This window comes from Phyllobates terribilis, unplaced genomic scaffold (assembly GCF_046119375.1).
Source record: "Phyllobates terribilis strain yellow unplaced genomic scaffold, ASM4611937v1 Scaffold_12__6_contigs__length_324123572, whole genome shotgun sequence".
NCBI classification, from domain to species: Eukaryota; Metazoa; Chordata; class Amphibia; order Anura; family Dendrobatidae; genus Phyllobates; species Phyllobates terribilis.
This window is the reverse complement of record NW_027362772.1, coordinates 181,570,611-181,592,193: the sequence shown is the minus strand read 5'-3', so window position 1 is coordinate 181,592,193 and position 21,583 is coordinate 181,570,611. Positions and strand designations below refer to the sequence as shown.

The window sequence follows — 21,583 nt, the reverse complement described above, 5'->3', positions numbered from 1 at the left end:
TAGCTTAATTTTTGACCCTGAGAAGTATTTACCTTATATATTAAGTCACTATTCTGTAATCTGTAAATTGCAGGTTATTTCCACGGCTCCAGATGGTTTCCAATTGTCTATAAGTAAGGCTTAAAGATGTATTCCCACCTTGGTACGTGATGGCATAATAACGCTAGGATATTCAATCCCTTAGTGATCGGTCATGGTCCTGACTCAGGGACCTCCACCGATCCTGAGAGCTAAGAGTCTACAATGCAGGATTAGCTCTGTCTCTCCATCATGGCTTCCCTGAACACGGGGCATCGGCCACATGGCTGTGCAGGGATTTACAGCGGAACTCATTCCCTTGTGTAGTGATACAAGTTATGCCCTGCAACGGGAGTCTGAGAATGCCTATGTGCAGAGGAAAAAAAATGTGTAGGGGACGCTGCTCTGTAGCCATTTATTCACTGTATCGGTGGAGGTCCCCACAGTTGGACCTCCAGTGATCATTTAGTGATGGCTTGACTTGAGGAAATATACTCGCAGGACCCTGGTGCAGCGGTAACCTCAGGAACTGTATGACCTCATTACAGTGTGACACGTGCATGACATCACACCGAGCCTACTAGTCAGAAGAAGGTCCTGCAACTGATTTAGTGATGGCATATCCAGTCACATGCTATCTCTTTAATCATTGTATAATAAGTTCTGCAACTCTCTAACTATATGCTCTAACTTCTCACCATTCTAAGATCTCTGCTTGCTACTTTTAGCGATGTGGAAGATCATTTTTTATATCCCAGGGATTAAATATGCAAATTGCCGCTTCAGAGAGGAAGAGGACTAGAACTCTAACGCCACCTATTGGAAGCAGCGATCCTAAAAGTCAATACCAACCCTTTAATGAGTCTTGCAATATGACTCGGGATAAAAGCCAAACCGGAATCTTAGTTTGCATGGCTTAAAAGTCTCCTCACTCTAACATGCCAGGCTTGGCTTGTCATTCTACACAAGGAGAAAAGTTATACCTCAGACCTCATATCCTGGAGCTGAAACCTAATACTTCTCACAGCGGATAGTTTGTTACAATTGTATCCAGTCTAGATAATCCTCTGTGAGCTAAATAAATCATAATCATGACTTTCTAGCCTGTCCTGAGGTATTGTAACGGATCAGTGTAAGAGAATTTATCAGCCCGGAGCTCGGCTTGTTTGCCTCCATTGTAGTTGACTTTCAGCAGGGAGGTCTGTATGGGTTTTGAGACTCTGGACATTTGGGAAATGTCATGAGCATTTTTTTTTTAAATCTGTTTTATGAATGTGAATATTCTTGTTTACATACTGAGTCTTCATCCCTCGTCAAGTGTTATATACTGCACCATGCCGTACTACATGTATGGCGCGAGGATGGAGTGGGCACAGGAGCTGTACCCAGGGGAGTAACTACAATAGGTGCAGTATTTGCAATCGCGCCAGGGCCCTGGAGTCTAGCGGGCTCCAAAATTCTGTTTTGCCTATATAAAAAGACCAATGCTATTAAAGATTTGCAAGAATTGGGGGCCCTGTTAGAGCTTTTACATTGGGGCCCATGAGTTTCAAGTTACGCCACTGGCTGTCCCCTGCCTCCAAAGTGGGAGCCAGCTGTTACATCGAACTGGACTCACTGCAACAGCCAAGATCGCACAGTATCTGTCATCCCAGCCATTTAATTCTCTACTAGCCACAGTTGCTACTAAGCCAACATATAAAGAGTTTGACAGAAGGAGAACGCTCCATCTGTCAGCCCATGGGAATACATATAGTGCGATGGTTTGCGTAGACAGAGGCCTAACAATGGCCTCCATGTCTGCCATATACCTCAGTCTATCTGCCATAGTCAGAGTCTGATAGGCTACCTGTCAGTCAAACAATAACAGGCAGGATAATACCCTCTACAACAAAAGTAAGGTGTACAGAGAACAAGAGAAAAAGAGTATGGATGTTTATATATTTAAATTGTATTTTCACTGTACATAATTATAATGTAGTCTTATGTAGTAAATCCATACAACAGGGACCAAAAGTAAATCAACTGGACAGTCAATAATGAAATAGCAGAAAAAGAGAAGGAAAGAAATTGACCAAAAAGCACAAATATTCTAAGTAACAATAAATAATCAGTTTAATATGGACTCAGTGATAACAAAGGCTTCACAAATAAAGACAATTTAAAATCAATACACAAGGGGGTGCTCAATGAGGAAAATTTAAAAAACTCCTGACGAAGGCAAGAAGCCGAAATGCGCGTCGGGGTGGATGCCATTCAGGAGAGGGATCTGCACATGTAGTAGAGTGAGTACAGTTCATGTCTACATGAGAAAATGCATGAGCACTTTATCATCTGTTGTGAATAAATGTCTATAACCTGTAGCTAGGTATGAGATGATGGTGAACTAACATAATTCCCCAACGGATGAAGTACTATATTATATCATATAACCATCAGTAATGCATCTAATAAAAAGTTAGCAAGCAGAAGATCTTAGAACATGATGCTCCTGACACCCCCCCCCCAAAAAAAAAAAAGAAAAAAGCATTGTAAACTGAGATTTTCTGCTGCAAAAGTAGTAAAATATATATATTTTTTTATAAATTTGGGTATTGCCGTAATCATATCAAACGGCAGAATTAAGGTAATGTGTTAATCATACTACATGGTAAATACTATAAATAATAAAAAAAATCTGATTTATTGTTTTTTATTCATTCTTGGTACCAAAAGATGGAATAAAAAGTTGTAAGTATTGAAAATTGGTACCGGTGAAAAGTACAATTTGTCCTGCAAAAAGCAAATCCTGTCTACAGAAAAGTAAAAAAAAGTTATAGGTCTAATATGGCAACCAACAGCAAGCTTTTTTAAAGTGTTTTTTCTTTGCAAAAGAAATCAAACATAAAAACTACATAAATTTAGTATCAAGGTAATTCTATTGATCTTTCAAAATAAAGATTACATGTCAATTATTCAGAACAGTGATCTGTAGCGGTCTAGTAGTAGTGATCTGTTCTAGAGCAGACAAAGTAGATCTGTTATCAGATTTCACAATACAAACTTCATTAAAATATATTAAATTAAAATAACAAAGTTATAGGATAGGTTTAATTAATGTGTACTTGCTGCTTTCCTTTTTTCTTATCCCTTTCCCCTTCTTCCTTCCCTAATAATGTTTTTTTTCCTTTCCTCCCCCTTTCCCCCATTTTCCATTCCTTTCCCCAGTTTAGATATAGTTTGGTACTTATTTAATTTTGTTTACCCTGCAAAATTTAAAACCAACTAAAATATTTGAACAACAATACAAACTTCATGCATTGTTACATCGATGTCTTAGACCTGATGAGGCTGTTGTATTTTGTTTGAAAATCAGTAAGTCATAATGGCATTTTAAGAGTTCAACTGTTGAATGAAATAGCTCATGAGTCAAAGTGTATTTAGTCTTCTTCCCTCCCCCGACTGACGTCTGCAACTAAGCAGTGAGGTCTCCGCAGCAGCAGAGAGGAGGGACATTGAGAAGCTGTCAGTCAGGCAGGATGGGCAGAGATTGAGTCTAAACATTCATAACGGATTATACAGTCATTCTGACATGCCTTATCAAAGTAAGTACACCAGTTTCATCAGGTCAAAGTGATCTATTTCTTAATGTATGCAGTTCGCATTATGAAATCTGGTGACAGATTCACTTTAAACTTTTACATCTTCAATATTAAAGCTTTCTACAATTTAGGGTTTGCTACAATTAGTCTAGATCTTGCTTTAAAAATGGGTTTAAGGGACTTTAAGAAACTTGATTAGGAAATGGTGAGTTACCATTAAATCCAAAATCTCTGCCCGTCCTGTAGAAATCACAAGCCACACTGTAGTCGTGCTATATACACGAGGAGAGGCTAATAATTGATTATAGGGGGTCTAAGAATAATATAGTTGCTCGTGATCTCTGTGGGACCATCAGGGACCACCAGAGCATCGGTGCTAGCTTCAAGGTGTCAGTAATAATTTTTTTTTTACATTACAACATTTCGTATTGTGGATCAGCATTTATTAAACCCCAAAGAACCAGTTCTTTTGCATTCACTTGCACTGATATGTTACAGCAAACAATCGATAGAATATAGCAAATCCTAAGCCTCAGAATGTATCAACCACAGACAACAAGCAGAGATCTTAAAATTGGCGAAGAATAAAAATACAATGTTTTTCCATTAAGCTTTATTAACATAGGACTGGAAAACCCTTTTAAATAATTGCTCCATTCTCTTACAAGCCACAGACGAGACAGCTGATATGCACATTACGTAATACTGTGCTAATGAGAGCCAGAGCGAGCCCCGATCATGTGCTCATGTATCATTAGTCAAATCATCTGCACCCAAATATGAATATTATTAACACTGCTAATTTATGGAGTTAGAAACTGGAGCAGCGAGAAGTGTGAGATTTACATTAATGGGTCATCAGTAGAACGGCTTCTCACATCTATAGAGCTCCGATGTGGAATAGAACGGTGTGTTTCCACTTTAGGGGTTTTTTATGCTGTTTTTGGAGCTAAATCTAGGAATGGCCTAAATAAAAAGGCGACGAGCCTAGTTCATGATTGCATTTGCACCTTTTATTTGTCTAGCTTTTAGTGTTTTTAGCATGTTTTTCATTTGCACCTATATTCTTCTTATTCACCTTTATTTTTTTGATGCTCCCCATTGAGGGCAAAGTTTGATGTTTCCAGACCGCTCCCCTGTTCTGCGGCTTCCTGCTTGGCAAGGGGTGTGGTGCACTCCTGCTTTAGTGAAAGTTCAGACCAGGAACATGGCGGCACTGCTGACCCGAATTGTGTGCTATCCGATGCTGCTAGAAGTGGCAGCTGTGTCGAAGGAGCGTAGGAACACTAAAGCTGGTCAGGTCAGGAGCTACCCAGTGATTCAGCCAGCTTCAGAGCCGCGCTCACAAGCTCTCTTGGAAAAAGCTAATAATCGCTGCATTCCTTGCCTAGGATACCGGCCACGTCTAATAGGCTGCACTGGTGGCCGGTAACCTACAATTAGTAAACTATAAGATTAAAAATCACACCCTTCTGGAGAGGATTTTAGTAACAAGTAATTTGCAAAGTTGCTTGGTCTTAGAAAGAAGAGAATAATTTGTCATATGTCGTATCCCTGATTTTGATGCAGGCTCGCACACTGAGCCCGCATATTTCCCGGCAGATGATGGCTGATTTAATCAGCCATCATGTGCCTCTAACAGCCACGGGTGGAGTGGAGCTCCGTCCGTGGCTGTTGACTTGTTAAATGCCTGCTGTCAATCTCTGACAACAGTATTTAACATGTGTCGATGGGGTTCGTCATTCCACGTGCCCATGATGTGATTGTGGGGCGCCGATGGGTTACCAAGATAGCTGGTGGTCTGCTGGTAATATCTGTGCTTGTCATGACTATTCTGTGAAAGCCAGCCTGTAACTGGCGTTCATAGGAGACTGTGATTTTCACTGCACATAGTAGTGCTGATACACTACCATGAATAGCACCAGTGATCGGTTGATCACAGCTTCAAGTCCCCTGAGGAGACTATTAAATACAGTAAGAAGTGGAATTTTTTTTTTCTTAAATGGGGAACGAATAAAACACAAGTTCAAATCACCCCCCTTTTGCCCCATTAAAAAAACAAAACAAAACACATATTTGGTATCGCTGCTTTCGTAAAAGTCCGATCTATCAAAATATAAAGTAAATTAATCCAAATGGTGAACTACGTAACGAGAAGGGATGATCAAAACATCTTATCAACCCCAAAATAGTATCAGTAAAAATGTCAGATTGGGGTGCAAAATATAAGCCCTCAACCAGCCCCAGATCCCAAAAAATGAAAGCATTAGTGGACTTGGAATATGGCAACACAAGCAAAGTTTTTTTGTTGTTGTTTTTTTTACAAATTTCCGAATTTTTTTTCACCACGTGAAAAACAACCTCAACATTGTTTGGTATCTGCATAATCGTACTTACCTGGAGAATCATATTGCCAGGTCAGTTTTACCATATTGTGAACATGGTAAATAAAAAAAAAATAGAAAAAAATTGTGAAATTGTACTTTTTATTTGCCATTTCAACACACTTGGTTTTTTTTTTTTCCTGCTTTCTATCACATGATAAAATCAATGATCTAATTTAAAAGTAAAAGTACAATTCGTCCCGCAAAAAAAACAAGCCCTCATACGGCTATGTGGATAGAAAAATAAAAATGTTATGGCTCTTGGTAAAAGGGGATGAAAAAACCAATACGAAAAAAACACAGAAAATCTCCCGGGTGTGAAGGGGTTAACAGAGATCATAGGGCAGTTATGTCAATCTTCATATATATGTATTTTTTTTTTACATAAAGCAATGTAGCTACATGTATAATCCCATTCCAGAAAATATTTCAGACATGGAGTATATCTGATTCTTACCCTCCTAGATCACAAACTCCACAATAGAGTTGAGTTGACTCTGTAGTGCCATCTGGAGGTTATTGATTGTATAGCACCCCCAATTATTCTGGACTTACCCGCTCCAGCATGCTATTAATTGCCTTTTTTTGTAGAAGTCCCAGATGTATTTGGACAGACGTGATGGGGAAGCCCTGTTGTCGGGATTTTCAAGTTTCAAGCTGCACCTCTGTTTCCTCCATCCTATTTATTAATGTAATAAGTTCGTTACATGCAGAAGCCACAATCCACTTTTTTTTGTATCAATGCGGGTTCTGTGTTTGTGATGTTGCATCTTTAGTGTTTTGGTTGTTGTGATCATGTGCATGTTTTATCCAGCAGATAGAGCGGTGCGGGGAGCTGTAGATTTCACATGTCAGATATTATGGCTGGAGGACACGCAGGATAATGGGTAAAACACACGTCTGAGTAAATTGGCTGAGACTCTGCTCCGAGCGGCTGTTCATGTACTAACAGAGCGGCGTCGTGCCTGTGAGTGACGAGCACCTCGTGTATACACCGCACATGACATGAGGATTCTGCTCCTGCAGGAGGCTTTCCAGCGTTGTGATGGATTTTCGCCTCGTCTGTCGGCTCCCCTTACATCTATCACTTACCGGAGGGCTTCCAATCTCATTAAACAGCACAAGTTGCTTTAGGCCACGCTCAGAATCAACTCGAAATGGTTATTACATTCCCAGTGGCGCTTTAGATTTATGAACGCTTTTCACCTTTATCTGTGTGAGCCTCCGTCCATTTAGAGAAGAATTGTCTAATAAATCTGTTGGTTTCTCTGCTGAAGTAGATGAAACTCTTCCGTTTCTTTCCTTGAGTTTTCAGAGTTGCCAAGTTTTGAAACGGGGGCCCTATGACCTCGAATAACTTTTGAAATGCCAAATGCTCTGACATGGAAGCACTCTTTTATTACCACAATTTTGCAGGGGGTTACGTATTCTGCTTCTGGACTGACGGGTCTGTCTTTGGCTTGCAATGGCTTATTCTCCAAGCGTGGAATGATATATACGAGGTTAACAGCGCTTGTCTAAGTCATTCTATTATTGAAAAATAAACTAACTGATACAAACTGAAGCAGAGGGGCTTCAGAGATTACTATGGGGTCTGCCTGATTCCTGTTATTAGAATGGAAGAAAAAGCAAATCATGCAGAACTTTTGTTTCCCATCTAAAAAAAACTGACTCCAAGCGGAAACCAGATGGACCCCATAATACACAATGGGGCCCCTCCACGTCTTCTTGCATCAGTTAGCAAATGGTTCTGTTTTGGTTCCTAAAATGGAACAGACAAAAGGAGCTCCTAAATGGACATATCAATAATAAAGTAAGAGGCTGTCCTAACAATGTATCATCACAGAGTTGTCAGTGTTGCCAAATCTCCATAGGGCAATTGGACAGGGTAAAGGAGCAGGAGGAAAAGTCCTGGATGATTGGTATGTACCACCGAGGTTGCTGGCCTCGGTGATGTAAGTCTCCTAATTGAAGGCTCCAGCAATGGTAGGTTGCTGAAAATTTTTTTTTTTATCGGGTACAGATTTGGGGTCCGGGATTTAGGAGGGACCAAAAGAGTCTGGGTGGGAAACGTCGCTCCCATACCTCCAGTGTGGGCTTTGTAGGTCCTAAAATAGGCTGCTGAAGTGGCTCAGCCAGGTGTGTCTAACATGTGGGAGCTGAAGTGTGTTCTTTATTGCTGATTCCTGTGTTGTTATTTGTTTAAGCCAAGGAAAGGCTATTTTGCTTTCACATGTACTCTGTTTATGTCATGGTTTAAGATGGACAAATAAACCGAAGACTGTTTAACACCAGAACCCAGTGCCATTGTGTACTCAAACCAAAACGAAAGCGTGAATCCCTACAGCAGTCACAACCCACATAATATCTCTAGGTGCTACATGCTCCCATAGTAAAATACATGTACCAAAAGAAAAGACCAAGGACTAGACGAGTAGCTGTGTACACTATATCACGATAAATACTGTTTGATTAAAACTTCAATGCGAAATACAAGGATACAACACAAATGGTAAAAAACATAAAAAAACACCATTGTGCTACATACAAAAATCAAACTGGCTAATAATAAGTGTCCAGAATGACCCCTACTTCCCTATACACGAAGGTCTCTGACCATAGCATGGAAATATATAGGTGCATATATAGGTGCCACCTAGTGCACTTACGTAAAGTATATGGGCAGCACGGTGGCTCAGTGGTTAGCACTGTTGCCTTGGGATCCTGGGCTCACATCCCACCAAGGACAAGATCTGTAAGGAGTTTGTATATTCTCCCCGGGTTTGCGTGGGGTTCCTCTGGGTCCTCCAGTTTTCTCCAACACTCCAAAGACATACTAACAGGGAATGGAGACAGCAGTGACAGTGTCTGTAAAGCGCTGTGTAATATTTTGGCGCAATATAAGAAATTACAATAAATAAAATTGCATATGTTAAAGATGATATTCCAAAACCAGGATTAATACAAATGAATCAGTTTATTGCAATAAAGTTTATTGGTGCAAAAAAAGAAATACCACATAGAGTAAGATCACAGGAGACCCTAAGGGAAGCAAGGGTCTTTGTATTCCCACGTGTATTGCCACGTCACATATGGTTTCCTCAGGGGTTGCCAAATCTAAGATGCGCTGAAATATGAAGCCGGCTGGCAGAAATCGATTTCCTTATGGAAAGAATTTCACTTGTTTATTGTTCATCAAACAGAATAAGTGAATCTGGCAGCGGCGCTTAATATTTTCTGAAGTTCCTGAAATTATAGACATATGTAGCAAACACGAGGGTTTCATATTATTTCACTGGATTCTCGGCAGAAGAAGAATCTGGAACTTATAAGATGTGAGACTTCAACATTCCAGTTCTTTCTTCTAGAGATTAGAAATTGCACCAAGCGCGGTGTTCTGTAAACCAGGCTGACGAATGCCAGGTGCGGATGCTTCATAAAAGATGTAATTTGGGCTAATTGCATTTTATTTGCCTTTTTCGTCCTCTTTCTCTTCTTCATGTCGTCAGTACATTTAATTATATTGTATTTAAAGACATTCCTTTCGCTTTCTGGAATATCCTGATACAATGTACTGGGTGGAATCATTTACCAGACGTAAATTGAGAAAATTATATTATCGAGCTGTTTGTGCTCCAGACTCCTGACCTCCAGTGTCTGAGACTGGAACTAGTTGTCTGCCATATTGGCTCTTATGTGGCCACTTCCTCTGTCACTTGGTCATGAAAATGTACTCCTTTAGCTCTTCTTTGCAGTCAGTCACACAAAACACAGCTCCTTCCTCCCATTCATCTACGTGACGAGAGATGAGTGAATCAGTCTGTAACAAATCAAATTTGTTAACAAATTTCACAAAAATTTTAAGATTCTGGTGAATCTGAAATTTTCGGTATTTGATTGGCACAAATCCAAAATTGCAGTCGCCATATTGTCGTCCTCCTTTAAGGACTGGGAAGAGGTTAAAACACAATACACTCACCTAAGCCCTCACTTGTACTTCCACTGCCTCTGCAGTTCTCTGGTCCTCTGCTGGCTGAATCGAGAGACTCTGACCCTACTGAATTTCAGGAGATTTGCTCCTCTTTATCAGTGATCAATTGAGCAAGAGATGGGGATAACAAGGAGTTATCCCCATCACACAACGAATGCCATCATTTTTTGCTCTTCGGGGGTCCAACTGTTGGGATCCCCACCAATGCTAAAAGTAAAGAGGCAGCACCATTGCAAAGCCAGTGGTTGGAAGTAGAGGAGAAAATGAGGACAGGTCTGTAATGCTAGATCAGCAGTGCGATCCCTTCAATCTCAAATTTGGTGGGTGTTCTGGTAGTCATTGCTTAGACAAAGTGATGATGCCTTATTGGTAGCTCCATATACACAGTGGGGACCATTTCAGTGGTAACGTCAAGCAGGTGGGCTCCATCCTCCTCCTGCAGTATGTCCTAAATACAGGCAGGTTGAAGCAACAGTAAATTATTGGGTAGACAAGAGCTATAGCTAGAGGCTTTAATTCAGCAAAAGATCCAACATAATGCCCACACCATGTATCTAATTACCTTGGTCCAGGCAACTTGAGTGGCTGGCGCCCATCCCCAACACCCAACATCAGGGGAAATGCCCTTATTGTCCTCGTCCTATCTAATCTCGGGGATGGACAACACTGGTATAACTTGAAGTTTGTGCTCACTAATGCAAAATCTCCAGCAGGGCCCCCAACTATCTGGGGTCCTTAATAAAACTGGTCTTCTTGTATGGGACAAAGTGAACATTTGTGTCCCCTAGTCTCCAGGGGCTGGGTAGGACTGCATCTCCTGTACCTCTTAGTGGACAGGCTGAAATAAGAAGGAGGTCAATTCTGGGTTGTCATGTAGCCCCCTATATATTTGGTTTTTGAAGGTCTATCCAAATCTTTAGATATTTGTCTATAAAAAAATCAACGTCCCCAAAATCTTTCCACTTCTGTGCAAAAGAGCCAGTGGTGTGTGTGTGACGGTGGAACATCAAATGCTCCATCAATGGACATTCACAAACGTGGTGGTGTCTTAGGAGAGTTGTCCTCATGACTTCCCAGTATGTAGTTAGACAGGGTTCCCACTAGCTTAGGTAAAATCTGCTGGGAAAAGATGTTTTTTTTCATCCGTATTGTCATCCATTTTTGTGTTTTGTACATTTACAATTTAAAATATAATAAAAGTAAAAGGTCAAATACAGTCTTCTATGGATCCGTGAAAACTCATGACATGCGGATGGTAACCTGCATGTGATCTGTTTTTTTGTGCACCTATTGACTTATAATGGGTAACGCTGATTCTCAAAATTAGCAAAAGTAGTGGATGCTGTAATTTTTAAATGTGGAACATCGGTCTGGGTGTAAAAAAGTTCATGTGAACTAACACATTCATAGAATCATAGAATGGTAGAGTTGGAGGGGACCTCCTGGGTCATCTGGTACATTATGTTGCATTGGTAAATGTGCTGTCTGCATACTTACCCATTTTACATAAGAACAGCACACGGACATTAAATACACTTATCTGAACGAGCCCTTAAAGAGGTTGAACGTAATTGGTAAAAATGCTTTCCTTTAACAACGGTGCCACACCCGTCCACAGGTTATGCCTGGTATTGCAACTCGGCATCCATTGACTTCAATGTTTAACTCATTAACATCGCCATGTATCATCCATTCAGTAAGTATTACCTATTACTATTACCTATTTTTTTTTTGTATGGTAAAAACGACCTGGAAACAAAACACTCCAAGTTGGATTACGCCAACACTAACCTTGATGTGTTTTTTTTTCTTTAAGTGGTAAAAAAATTCAGACGTTTATAAACAAAATTTTTTATGCTTGGTTTCGCCTCTTTCCGAGCCCGTAAAGTTTTCATTTTTCTGTCGATTTAGCTGTATGAGGGCATCTTATTTTGCATTGCATGGTACATACAAGGTTTTGATTTTGTTTTTATTGTATTTTTTAGGGAGGTGCAGTTATTCTATATGTTGTTTACCACAAAAATTAATTTCATATTTTGATAGATCTGACTTTTCTGGACACAGCGATACCAAATGTGTTTATTTTTTTTATTTCTTTATTTTTAACAAAGGAAAAGGTACTGATTTGAAATTTTATATGGCTTTAAAAACTTTTTTTTTGTACCTTATCTTTTTAGTCTCCTTAGCGGACTTGAACCTGCTATCCTTTGATTGCTTGTTCTATATGCTGCAATACCTCAGTATTGTAGTATATTGTGTAAATAGAGTTTCCTATGAAGCCTTGCTTGAGGCAGGGCTTTAGAGGAGAATCAATATGGCAGCCGTCTTCATGGCAGCCGTGGGGGCCTTCACCAGCTTCCCCGACCCCAATCGGTACCCTATGATGTCACGGTGGGCCAATGAGAGCTGGTGTGTGTTCACATCAGCTATTGTACCATTTAAATGCTGCTGTTAGAAATTGGCAGCGGCATCTAACCAGTTAACAGCAGGGTTGGGGCAAGCTATTTTTCTGCCCTAGGCAGATTAAGGCAGTGACGCCCCCCCCCAACGATGAATTCTCAGACCCCAAGCAAAGAAATGGGTCAGAGACTAAGGTAACAGAACCTCTAATGCACTCCCTCTCCGATGGGTCAGGTAACAAGCTCTGATGACAACTTCCACTAGAATTGTTACCTTCTTCACCAAAAAATAGCAGCAAAAGTGAAAACGTGGTGTAATTTCGAGATGAGGCTTAACAGGGAGTGCAATTTCAAAGTTAGATATAGAATCATTCATTGTTTGTGGACCATTTCCACAATACCAAGGATAAATAGCAATATTCATCCCTGACGTCCTATATTTTAAATGTCAGACACAAGGACAGTCATGGAAACGAATATAACTTAACTATAATGGGGGCTGTTCCGTTTCAATTAAGGTGTCCAGCATTTAACGGCTACCCAAGTGGAAACTAAACAGACCCCAGTATAGATAAGGGGATACATATGATGATGATATTTGTGTTAGTCATGCACAAATACAGCTTGCAACAAAACTGTTAGTGGTTCTGGAGCCATAATCTTGTACGGATAATGGTTCTTGTGGCATATTCATGTACTAACGGTGGTCCTGTTGTCAAATTCCTGTACTGATAGTGGTTCAGGTGACGTATTCATTTAGTGATGAAGGTTGTGGTGCTGTATTTATCACCAGAACGATCATCAGTACATGAGTTCCTAGTGGAGCTCTGATTACAGCTCTTCTGCTCCTGTTCCGCTCCTGTTCCGGCGGCAGCCCATCAATAGTGTTCACTTTTTACAGATGTGAATACAATTGATTTAGAGAAGGTAATGCTGGTCGGGGCACAGGCAGAGAGGGGGGTGAGTGGTGTCAGTGACTGACACTGCTACCCTGTGTGTCTGTGCCCCAGCTGTCACTGCGCCGAATGTCTGCGGCCGCAGGCATTTAGCAGTCAGGGTTTTTTTTGTTTTTTTTTAAGTGTGTCTCCCTTGGGTAGGCAAAAGATAGTACCCTAGGTGGGTGCTTACCCCTTGTCCCAGCCCTGGTTAACAGCAACAATCGGTGCTCAGCTCTGGCCGCTGCTGTTAGAGACATTCGGCTACGTAACACAGTTGGAATCTGTCGCATGTGGAAGGGGCTCAGCTCCCAGATGAGATAAATAATTATGAATGTTTTGTGCAGCAAACTCATTGACCACATATTATAATTTTTTTTATGATGGGACAGATACACTGGATGAATAGCAGATCTATCTCCTACAAATCTCCCGTTATCTTTTTATCTCTAATTTTTTCCACATCGATGAGCTCCTGAAACATCTGCCTGCAAATATCTTGTGCTCACTATGCGGAAAATAGTGAAAGAAATGTTTACAACTAGTCAAAATAGATTTGAGGAACACATACTAAAATTGAAAGTTTCTTAATAACTAAACTTTTAATGTATTTTTTTCATAAATCAATAATACGAGCAAAGATCAGAAACTCGTTGTATTTCGTTGTAGAGAAACATGCTTCTTTGCCAACTTATCTTCCACTTTTCTCCTGCACAGATCATTCACTCACTGTCTTCAGTGAGGGATCAAATTTGACCCGCTGCCTATAAAAGTCTATGGAGAGGGGGGAGAAGCTGGAGGGAGACACAAGCGGAGAAAAATGGATTTTAATTCAAATAATGGTACAGTGGCTTGCAAAAGTATTCACCCCCTTGGCTTTTTACCTATTTTAATACATTACAAGCTGTGTTAAAGTATTTTTGTAATCTGATTTGTGTCAGCACTAAATAATCTAAGTTGGTGAAGTGAAGTTAGAAAAATATAGGCATTAAATTTATTGGATCAAATAACTATAAATTGGCATGTGCATATGCATTCACCCCTTTTGCAAATAAGCCCCTAAAAATTTCTGGTGCAAGCAATTACCTTCATAAGTCACATGCTTACTGAAAGGACGTCCACCTGTGTGCATTTTAAGGCCACAGAGGCTGTAACACCATTATGCTAGAGGCACCACTAACCAAACAACACCGTGAAGACGAAGGAGATCTCCAAACAAGTCAGGGACAAAGTTGTTGAGAAGTACAAGTCAGGGTTGGGTTCTAAACAAATATCCCAATATCCTTTGGAGCACCGTCAAGTCCATTATTATCAAATGGAAAGAACATGGTACCACAACAAACCTGCCATGAGAGAGCCACCCACCAAAACTCTCAGCCCGGGTAAGGAGGGCATTAATCAAAGAGGCAGTACAGAAACCAGAGGTATCCCTAAAGGAACTGCAGAGTTCCCAAGCAGAGACTGGAGTATCTGTCCATATGACTACAATAAGCTGTGCACTCCATAGAGGTGGCCTTTATGGAAGAGTGCACAGAAAAAAGCCTTTACTTACACACAAAAATTGAGGCTCTTTTTGAGTTTGCCAAAAGACACATGGGAGACTCCTAGATGTATCGAGGAAGGTGCTGTGGTCAAACAAGGCCAAAATTGAACTTTTGGCCATCAAAGTAAACGCTATGTCTGGTGCCAGAGCTCATCACCCCAAGAACACCATACCCACAGTGAAGCATGATGGTGGCAACATCATGCTGTAGGGATGTTTTTCGGCTGCAGGGACAGGGAAAATAGTCCTAGTTGAGGGGAAAATGGATGGTGCAAAATACAGGGATATTCTTGAACAAAACCTGTTTCAGTCTGTCAGTGATTTTAGATTGGGACGGAGGTTCACCTTCCAACAAAACAATGACCCAAAGCATACTGCTAAAGCAACACTCGAGTGGTTTAAGGTGAAACGTGAAAATGTTTTGGAGTGGCCTGGTCAAAGCTCAGACCTTAATTCAAGTGAGAATCTGTGGTCAGACTTGAAAATTGTTGTTCTAACTTGAAGGACCTGGAGCAGTTTTGCTTTGAGGAATGGGCAAAAATCCCAGTGGCCAGATGTGGAAAGCTCATAGAGACTTATCCAAAATGACTTGCAGCTGTAATTGCCGCAAAAGGAGGCTCTACAAAGTACTCACTTTAGCCCCTTACTGGCCTGGGGCATATTAGTACGCCCCAGGCCATCACCCCCGGTTCAGTGAGGGCTCCGGCGCCCGCAACTGCCGCGGGTGGAATCGCGATCCACCCGTGGCTGTTAACCAGTTAAATGACACAGTCAATCTCTGACAGAAGCATTTAACATCGCAGCGCCAGAAGCGCGGCATTAGCCCCACCCATCGGTGACCCCGTCACGTGATCGCGGGTCACCGATGCGTCGGCATGACAACCCGGTGTCTGCAGTAGACCCCTGTGGTTGTCATGTTTCGTTTGCTATGAGCGCCACCTAGTGGTCCGCGCTCATAGCACATGAGCATTTCTGCTACACAGAGGCGATCTGCTCATCAACTCTGTGTAGCAGAGCCGATCAGATAACTGCAGCTTCTAGTTTCTGATGGAGACTATTGAAGCATGCAGAAAGTGGAGAAAAAATATTTTTAAAAATAAAAAAAATATAAAAGTTTAAATCACCCCCCTTTCGCCCCATTCAAAATAAAATAATAATAAAAAAAAGCACACATACACATATTTGGTATCGCCGCGTTCAGAATCGCTCGATCTATCTATCAGTATAAAAAAAAAATTAATCCGATCGGTAAACGGCGTAACGAGAAAAAAATTCTACATGCCAGAATTACATTTTTTGGTCGTCGCAACATTGAAATAAAATGCAATAACGGGCGATCAAAACATCACATCTGCCCCAAAATAGTGTCAATAAAAACATCAGCTCGATGCGCAAAAAATAAGCCCTCACTTGGCCCCAGATCCCAAAAAATTGAGACGCTACGGGTCTCGGAAAATGGCGCCATTTTTTTTTTTTTTAGCAAACTTTGGATTTTTTTTTCACCAGTTAAATAAAAAAGAACCTATATATGTTTGGTGTCTACGAACTCATAATGACCTGGAGAATAATAATGGCAGGTCAGTTTTAGCATTCAGTGAACGTGTTAAAAAAAAAAAAACCAAAAAACAACCGTGGAATTGCATTTTTTTTTGCAATTTCACTGCACTTGGAATTTTTTTCCCGTTTTCCAGTATACGATATGTAAAACCAGTGATGTCGTTTAAAAGTACAACTTGTCTCGCAAAAAATAAGCCCTCACATGGCCATATTGATCAAAAAATAAAAAGGCTATGGCTCTGGGAAGAAGGGGAGCAAAAAATAAAAACACAAAAACGGAAAATGCTCCTGTCATTATGGGGTTAGGGGGGTGAATAGTTATGCACACTGACGTTTTCAGTTATTTTGTCCTATTTGTTGTTTGTTTCACAATAAAAAGAAAACCAAATGTTCATAGTTGTAGGCATGTTCTTTACATGAACTGATGCAAACCCTCAAAAAAACCTGAAGTTCTAGGGTTTGAGGTAGCAAAACACAAAAAATGCCGGGGGGGGGGGGGGGGGGATAATTTCTCAAGCCACTGTAAATGAAAAAGAATTTGTAGAAAAGTTCCTCGTAAAACAATTTTTTTTTTAGGGTCTTGCTTATAGTTTGTTTACGAGTCATGATCAATCATATTTATTCTTGCTGCATTTTTGGGAACAAAGGCTTCGTTATGTTAATTTGCGATTCTTGCACATAAATTTTCTTCTCCATTCAGCTGCTTCAAGTGGGTGCAGATGTTCCTAAAGTTTTCTGAGTCCTTATTTTTATTCTCACTGCTCCTTCCATTTTTCTGGACAGGATTATGGTTGCAAACTCTGGCCTTATCACCGCGGGTGTTGTAACTTGAATTGATAGCATCTACAACATTTATTATACTTCATACTGGTCAGGAGATATGCAATCTGGCTGGGATGAAAAGAGCTCCTGTTATATACTCAAAAAAATAGTTAAATACCTTTTAAAAATCACAGAACTCCACTGATGCCGTTGCTCTTTTCCAATTTTCACTGCATCGCTCCTTTGCAGAGATATTCACATATGTTGCTTTTGGAGCACAGTGTGTGAAATCTCTAATTGAAGACCAACTGGGCATTTTTTTCAGAGTTTTCTCTGGGGGCGTGTGCCTTCTCCCCACCCTCCTAAATACTGATAATCACAGCTCAGCAGCATCAGTGTACTCCTCCAGAGAAGACTCTGAAGAAACACCCAATTGATCTTAAACTACGCTCCATAAGCAACAAATGTAAATATCTCTGCAATGAAGCGACACTGTGCTAAAAGGAAAAGAGCAGTGAAGGAAGCTGGAGAAACAATAAAAGCACAATAAGGCCTTATCTGATGGTGGAGGATAACAGGGTGTAAGGAGGTGCTCACCTGTTGAGGTTGTGTGATGCAAAACGACTATAGTAGCTCAAAATTTCAGCTGCTGCAAGCCCACAAGTAGAATCTGATGAAAATCAATATTGGAAGAAGTGGGTTAACTGCGCTGCTGCTGATAACCAATTGAAGATTCCTGGAGACCGTAGTGTTTTCCTTGGGGTTTATTATCAACACGTTTCAAAGTCATCCTACCTCTTCATTAGGACAACCAACAAATACCAATTTGTGGTTTGTCCTGATGAAGAAGTCGGATGACTTCAAAACGCATTGATAATAAACCCCATGGAAAACTCTTTGGTCTCCAGGAATCTTCAATTGGTTATCAGCAGCAGCGCAGTTAACCCACTTCTTCCAATATTGATTTTCATCAGATTCTACTTGTGGGCTTGCAGCAGCTGAAATTTTGAGCTACTATAGTCGTTTTGCATCACACAACCTCATCAGGTGAGCACCTCCTTACACCCTGTTATCCTCCACCATCAGATAAGGCCCTATTGTGCTTTTATTGTTTCTCCAGCTTCCTTCGCTGCAAAAATCAGGGGAGCTCAGGAATGTTTTTTTTTAATTTTATAATGTATTTAGCTAAATGTTTTTGAGCAAGTACAAGTCCTTTTTAAGCTATACTCCCATGTTAACTTTCTCTGAGAGCAGCTATAAACTGCCGCAATATTACAGATAATGTATTGAGCTGCAATACCAGCCCACGGAGCTGTTTTTAGAAAAAATGGCTGACTTTTTTTTTTCTAATCTCCTACATAGAAAGTTGAGCTTTGTTTTGGAATACCAAGAAATGAGGGCAGGTAGCATTTTTACTCTATCTTCTTTGCCCTTCCTTGTCTCTGTGATTTATTTTAAAGTTGTGTAAGTGGGATGTTTGTTCTTTTCCCTAGAGGAATGAATACTATTCACTAACACTGCCAAAAATGCTGGATCAAGAATATTTGCTTTACATGCAGGAAATCATCTGGTTCTGTCGATTAGAAATATGTATAGATATAATGCAAAATGTTAAAATCTAGTTAACTCCCCCTGACCCCACTGCATTGGGTCCAAAAATTTCAATGTAGATGTTGGGGCTAAACAACGAATCTGCTTGTTATCACAGTGACAGCAGCAAAAATACTACAATACTGCATCTCTATGGGTGTAACATTGGGCACGTAGCAGAAGTTGGCATCTAACCCTAGCCTAAGGGTCTTCAACACAATGTGGTGCAATGTTGCTCTGTGCCAACGCTGCCTCATTGTGATTCAAGCTCTGAAGGGCGAATGTGGTGATGGGCATTTCTGGGACAGATGTCCTTTCTCAATCAATTTATATACCTTGTATCACCATGTAGCAGTCTCACCCACGGTCCTTAAGGATAGATCAGTTTTTGCACTTCTTGTTATCGTAACATCTGAAGTTGACAATGAAAGTGATTCAGTTCAGTTTCTTCTGTGACAACTGTAAATTCAACACTAAATCAAATTCAATAAAAAGCAGATCTCCCCGAGACGATAACAGTAGCCAGATGTTAACCAGACTTGACAAACCACACGCGTTTCGTGACTCACACAAAAATATATTGTACGTGAAAATTCCCTGAAGTTCACATGACATACTGTGAAATCCTGGCCTAATGCTGCACTGACCCCGAAAATTCAGCCTGAGGTCCATGTTTTGAAAAACATCACCATCCTTACCCATGGATTGTGACTGGTAGTGCTACTTAGATTCATCATTGTACGTAGGTCTGAGCTGCCACATCACACACCACCTGTAGACTGTCTAATTTTTAACATCCCCTTTACTGGTCCGTTATATAAGACTCACCCCCCTCAGGACAAATTCTCATGGCTCTAGGGACATGAAATAATTAGATAGTAGGGTCCTAAAAACTGAAAAACTGAATGCAATTATCTTTCCCAAGATGGCCACTAATGTGACCTTCACCAAACCTTTTTTAGGTTTCTGAAAGGACAAACTGTTTTACGAATGTGCCACGACTCATATAGTTGTAGTCACTCAGCTTTCCCAGGAGTAGATTTAGCTGAAAGTTGGCATAAATTATCCTTTTTTTCTTAGATTTTTCCTTATTTTTCCAAAGTCGTCATGCTGAGATTTTCAGAAAAGTCTTCTGCCCAAGTCTATTCACTGCGGGTTACATTTCTGCGGGTGAATTTGGTGACCTTCTCTGCTGATTTCTCCACAGCTGGCTCATCACGTCAACTTTATCATTTTTCAAACTTTTTTTTTTTAACATTTTCTCACACTTTTTTTGGTCAGTTCTGGCCAGATGACCATAACCTTATGGGCAGGAAAGTGGAAATGTGACATTCCATAGGCAGGTGGCTAAGAGATTTATTATACTAAGCTGCAGAGCTGTCAGGTCACATACTGATTGGTCCAGTACATTCCCAGGATTTGCAAAAGTTTTAATATTAGTGTTATTTGCAAGGTCTATAATCATTTGCCTTCATTTCATTCATAAATCCCTTCTATCCTTAAAGAGGACCTGTCACCAGTTCTGAAGTGTCCAGTTTTTTCTTAATCCCGCTGCTCCACTAAGTATTCTGCTTTTTGTCATTTTTAAATCAGCCATATGGTTCCTGAGATAGGGGTCTTATTATACAGTGATACTTTTTATGGTGTTTACCAAGTGGGCGTGGTAAATAGGATAATAATGCAGAGCAGCCTAAAGACACGCCCCAGAGGATCCTGTATATACGGTATAAACTAAACACATAGCATTGTAGGGGATATAGCCCCCCATAAGAATCACACGTGTAGTAATCTCATTGCTCCATCTGTTCTGCGAAAACTGACATTAAATCAAAACTGCTAATTTAGGTGCTTGGTTCATTAGGGGTGTACTTAGAAATTATGGGACTCCATAGTGAAAGTCTGAGTTATGAAGAAAAATAGAATAATTGGTAAAATCACAGTGCTTCTCAAAAGTTATCCCTAGTGATGCCCTTTAGTTTCTTACTATAATATCCCTTTCATGGTGTCCATGCAGTATGATAGCTTGCAATGCATTATGACACCCCCACTATGCCCCTCCACACACTATGACATCCCTAAAAATGCTTCCTATACTTTATGTTGTCCCCACAGTGATTTTCCCCACAGCGGATCGCCCCTAGACTTTCCCTTCACAGTATGATGCTCCCCCATGCATTTCACCCACACAGCAGTGATGCCCCCACAGTGCCCCTCATATATATTATGATCCTGCCACAATGCACCTAATACAGTATGAGGCTGCCACTGTGCCCCTCAATACAGTTTGATGCCCTATAATACAGTATACTCATCTAGCCCTGTTCCCACTTGCCTGTGTGCAGAAAAAACTGAGGCAAGTCAGCGCTGTCAATCACTAGAGAGGGAGGCGAGGATGCAAAACCAGTGGAACGGTGCACTGAGCCTCTTGGCCACATCCAGAGTGTACAGAATACCCTGATTATCACATTTGATTAAAGTTTAGTTTCTTCAGAACAAAAATCAGGAGCGTCGGACGAACTGTGTGCATCCCTGTGTGCATCTCACCACAAATCCTACTCCAGTCCTTGCGTGAGTAAGATTTATGGGATAGCGGACGTTGCCGCTGCTCATCCTGAATTTGCTGAGCTGTGATCACCACGCCCCCCGTCCCGCTTCACGTTCACCCACTTTGTTGGTGATGAGAGAAAATGGCATGAGTTCACCAAAAGTCACAAAATTTTAGCATAGCCTTGCATTGTGCCAAAATTATGCAACTTTTAAAAACTTTTCACGTCACAATACTGGCGTAAAAGCTTTGATTATTCAGGGCCAAAGTCTACCATG

General features: G+C 40.7%; 1 protein-coding gene across 1 annotated transcript in view; it reads left to right on the top strand.

The window, feature by feature from the left end:
* The window catches only part of MEGF6 (multiple EGF like domains 6), a 536,046-nt gene that overhangs the window by 271,588 nt on the left and 242,875 nt on the right, over positions 1–21,583 (top strand). The window lies entirely within an intron of this gene.